The 5,000-nt window shown below is 46.4% G+C and overlaps 1 protein-coding gene across 4 annotated transcripts in view; it reads left to right on the top strand.

Annotated features, from left to right (window-relative positions):
* Positions 1 to 5,000, top strand: part of LOC119568432 (tumor protein p53-inducible nuclear protein 2-like) — a 20,402-nt gene that overhangs the window by 7,984 nt on the left and 7,418 nt on the right. The window contains exon 1 of one of the 4 annotated variants that reach the window (XM_037916956.1): positions 48 to 187. The exons of 2 other annotated variants lie outside the window; for them this stretch is intronic. The gene's annotated coding sequence lies outside the window, so the exon portion shown is untranslated. Of the gene's footprint in view, positions 1 to 47; positions 188 to 5,000 lie in introns of those variants that run through there. One more of the 4 variants, XM_037916958.1, reaches the window with a different exon arrangement.

Raw genomic sequence — 5,000 nt, 5'->3', positions numbered from 1 at the left:
TAAAAGTGAAAGTAACAGAAACTGAACGAAAAGCTTGGGTGTCCGTGTTGTGACTCGCGGCAACTACGTCAGCTGAGCGAACGCCTCCCAGTGGTTGGGACTCCGAGTGCGGTGGCCTGCCAGTATTGATCTGTCCTCGGTACAGAGAGATACTCTGCAGGATCTCAATTATTACCATCGGCACTCCGTAAGTTTGTGAATGTTGTACGTCTGTTTGGGAAAACGTCTTTTATAGTGCGTCGTTCCGTTGGCGGGTTTGAGGGAGTTTGGTAATTTTTTCTCCCCTCTGTTTAGTGCGTGGCGTCTCCGTGAAACTTCGATCATAAAACGCTCCTAAGTCGCTTTTAATTAGTAATCGAGCGTCTCAAGACAACAACATTGCTGACGAATACAGTTTCAGCAACTGAAAGTATGTCACCAAAAGCTAGGAACGCAGAGCATCTTGGGTGAGAGCTAGGAGACCCGAGTCTCAAGGTAATGAGTTGCAAATACATCCTTACGTATATACATCATAAAAAGAAGAAGAAAAAAGTCTGCAAGGTATACCAGTTATCTTTCACAAGCTCCCTCGGTGTATATACATAAAAAAGGTAGAGAATCAGCAACTGTTTCGACGCAATTTCAGAGCACACAGAGGTGTGTCTCCGCGTTCCCCTTCTCTACCCTGGGCGTTAGCTGTGTTGCGTCTATGGTAGTGAAGGGACCTACATTCCCCTCCCCCCCTCCCTCCCTCCTCCCTCCTCCCTTCTTCCTCCCTCTCCCTCCTTCCTTCCTCCCTCTCCCTCCTTCCTTCCTCCCTCTCCCCCCTTTCTCCTCCCTTCCTGCCTCTCCCTCCTTTCTCCTTCCTTCCTCCCTCTCCCTCCTTTCTCCTTCCTTACCCCCTCTCCCTCCCACCTTCCCCCTCCCCCTCCCTCCTTCCTCCCTCCCTCCCTCTCCCTCCTTCCTCCCTCTCCTTCCTTCCTCTCCACTGTGTCGTAGCTTTTATTGACGCCCACACAAACCCAGCCTGCTGCTTCTGCTGTGTTAGTATGCTGAAGGAGGTACATTTTCGTCCACCTATTCGAGCGAGAGAGAAAACTTCGAGACATTTTGGTTAACGAAAATCCTCGCGGAAATTGCGTCCTTTTGAGCCGTTTATATTGTACACATACACACAGGCGGGCACGCACATCTATATTTTACGTTGAGAGGTGGCCTGCGGTGACGTCAGCGTAGATCCCTCGCTCTTTCGTGACTCAATTCAGAAATATTTCATGAGCGGTTTCGAGATATTGTTTTGAGCACGCACTGGCTGGAGTAAGAATTGTGGAAATTTCCTTACATACCTCCTCGTGACGCTAATATATATATATATATATATATATATATATATATATATATATATATATATATATGGCCTATATACGTACACATACACATACATATACATACACACATATATGCATATACATCTATATGTGTGTGTGTGTGTGTGTGTGTGTGTGTGTGTGTGTGTGTGTGTGTGTGTGTGTGGTGTGGTGTGGGTGGAAAACACACACAGCACATACAAGCAGACACACACATGCACACACACACACACACACACACACACACACACACACACACACACACACACACACACACACCACACACACACCAACACACACACACACACACACACACACACACACACACACACACACACACACACAATTACACATACAGCGCACCCAACACACACACAACAAAAACGCACCCATACACACACACAATTACACATACAGCGCACCCATACACACACACAATTACACATACAGCGCATTCACCCATACATAAATATCCATGAGATGCTGTAAGAAGAATCTCCTGCATTGTCTTCTCCTCCAGACTTCAGGTACCTTACGCTTGGGATTAGTATCAAAGGCGATAAAACCTCTCATGATTGGTGCGTCGCCCATTTCGAAATCCTTGTCTCGTCAGGAGAGGCAGAGAGCGGCCTGCAGTTGCCATAGCAACCGAAGTGGATGTTTTTTTTTCGATGCAGGATTTCGGGTTAGGCCTGAGTAACTTCTTTTTGGATAAGCCTATTGCTTATTGTGGATTTTATATGTATTGGCGTCTCGCGGGTGGTATTTGGCATCTGTACAATGTACGTGGGAACGGTTTAAGGGGTGGGGTGGGGTTAGGGATGGGTGGATAGTGAGGGGTAGCGACAAATTCAAATGCAAGGAACAGAACTTAAGAGTTTCATATTCTGCAATTTTTTTAAAACGTTTTCCCCCCCTATTCAACGTGAACGTCGATATGCCTTTAGATATACGTATTGCATTTATCTACCCCCCGAGATTTAGGCTTCACGCAAGCCATGTCGAGTTCAGCGCCGAGGGAAGGGGGTGTATGTGTGTGTGTATATATGGAGACAAATATAAACCGTGGAGAAGAAGACTTGGCAACTGCGGTGTAAAAAAAAAAGGATTTCGTCACTGACTCTCGTCTATCTCGCTGCCCCAACTTTTCTCCCTATTTTTAGAGCTCTGCATCGCGTAGGAGTCATTAAATATTACAGGGCGAAAGGAGGAATAAAGAGAGAGAAACGATTGATTTGTTGTGCCTGTCTGGTTTATTTCGGAGGTTGTAAGGACATTTATTCCCCAAGGTTAACTCTGGGGAAAATTCTGTTCTGGTTATCCTGTCTCATACGGTAATTCTGACGACACTGGTTGAAATAATGATAGTAATGATAATAAAAGAAAGTAGATTCTGTGAAGATATAATTAACCAATCGATAGATGGATCTCTGGGAAATAGAAGGTTAGGTAGGGGTCGTAGATGTATTTTTTCTGTCTTTATCGATCTGTTATCTATCTGTATATTGCCTACTTCACTGCTTGACATGTTTCCTCTCTCTCTCTCTCTCTTTCTCTTTCTCTTTCTCTTTCTCTCTCTCTCTCTCTCTCTCTCTCTCATTCTCTTTCTCTCTCCCATTCTCTTTCTCTCTCCCTTTCTCTTTCTCTCTCTCATTCCCTTTCACTTTCTTTCTCTTTCTCCCCTCCCCCCCCCTCTCTCTCTCTCTCTCTCTCTCTCTCTCTCTCTCTCTCTTTCCTCTCCCCCCTCCCCTCCCCCCCTTCTCTCCCTCTTCCCCTTCTCCCTCCCCTCCCTCCTTCCCTCCTTCCCTCCCTCCTTCCCTCCTTCCCTCCCCTCTCTCTCCCTGAAATAATGACCTCCGAACCCGCTGTTGTGAGAGGTTAGGGCAGCTTGGGAACCGTCCTCAGTAGACCCACTATTGATCTCGTGAGGTAAAAGAAAATCAATGTGGTCGATGGAGAGAGACACTTCCCGACTATCGAGCGGACGTTATATCCAGGGCGGTCCTTGTCACGATAGATGGGTTTGCACGCCTACGCTTTTGGACCATAACAAGCTAACGGTTCCAGACTTTTTTGTTTTGTTTTTTGTTTGGGAGTTTGGTTTTGCATTTCTGCTCTCGTTCTATGTTTGTTTTTTTCCCTTCTTTATCGGTTTCTGTCGTTTGTGTCCTTCGTCTCTCTCTCTCTCTCTCTCTCTCTCTCTCTCTCTCTCTCTCTCTCTCTCTCTCTCTCTCTCTCTCTCTCTCTCTCTCTCTCTCCCATTCCCCTTCTCCCGTTTTTCTCCCTTTACTCAACTCCCCCCCCCCTTCTCCTCTCTCTCTCTATTTCCCCGTCTCTCCATCTACCTCTCTTCCACCCCTCCTTTCTCCCTCTCCCTCTTTTTCTCTTTCCCTCTCCTCCATTTCCCTTCATTCTCTCTTTCCCCCTCCTCTTCTCCATCTCCCCTTTCTCTCCTCTTCCCTCTCTTCTTTTTCCTCTCCCTCACCCTCTCCTGCTTCTCCATTTACCCAAAAATAAGTTTCGTGTGTATGTTAAGACAGCTGGGGTGACCTTGACAGTGGCAGGTGCTGGCAAAGGCACCTTATCAACAGTGTTGTCATTAGGGGAAGCGAGAGGCACATCTGGTGTTGGCAGAAATCGCAGGCTGGGGAGGAGGGGTGGTAGACAGAGGGGGGGGGGGTGTCAGATAGTACCTGTGGCGGGAAATTCAAAATGGAAGCTTTTTTTCGTGTTGTTGGAGTCGAGTCATATATATTTTTTTTTTTTTTATATTTTTTTTTTATTGCCCTTCTTATAACTCTCTCTCTCTCTCTCTCTCTCTTCTCTCTCTCTCTCTCTCTCTCTCTCTCTCTCTCTCTCTCCTCTCTCTCTCTCTCTCTCTCTCTCTCTCTCTCTCTCTCTCTCTCTCTCTCAACTCATTCTCACTCTTCTTTTTTCTTCTTTTCTTCATGTTTTATCTTTTTCTTTTAATTCAATATCATAATCTCATCCTTTCTATCCCTTCTTCTATCCCTCTCCCTTCCTTCTTTCCTTACTCATTCCTCTCCCTCCTTCCTTGCACTCCCTCTCCCTCATCTCCTTCCACTCCTCCCTCCCTCCTTCCATCTACCTCATCTCCTCCATCCACTCTTCTCTTTCCCTCCCCCCTCCCTCCCTCCCTCACCTGTTAAGTGTATTTTTGTATAAGGTGTCGAGTGGAAGACTGTTTGGAGCCGCCAGTAAGTACTTCGTGTTAGATATCACGAATTCCAAACTGACTTTATAAGCCTTTCATTACGAAGCCGTCAAAAGGGGTGTTTGATACCTTTTTTTTTCTTCTTTTTTATTCTTTCAGACGTATAAGGGGCGGGGGGAGAAAAAGGGATTACACGACCTACCCACGCTTATTTACTGGGCATGGAAGGGTAATTGTCACATTTGCTTGAGGATTTTAAAAGACGTGGCGGTATTTTCCCCGTATGCAACTGTGCAGAGCCGGGCAGAGGTCCAGCATGACGTGTGGGAGAAAAGATCCAATTGGAAGTCACAGATACTTGGCAAGTTCGTTGAGTCCGGCAGGTGTGGTGGGCAGCGAGTCAGCTGACTGCACCACAGAGGGCAGCAGTCACCACAGGTCCAATAATAGCGCCATTGTTGAAAAGGCATTGCATAAAT

This window comes from Penaeus monodon, chromosome 43, assembly GCF_015228065.2.
Source record: "Penaeus monodon isolate SGIC_2016 chromosome 43, NSTDA_Pmon_1, whole genome shotgun sequence".
Classification (NCBI taxonomy): domain Eukaryota; kingdom Metazoa; phylum Arthropoda; class Malacostraca; order Decapoda; family Penaeidae; genus Penaeus; species Penaeus monodon.
Note: the sequence above shows the minus strand (reverse complement) of the source record. Positions and strands in the feature narration are given on the sequence as shown.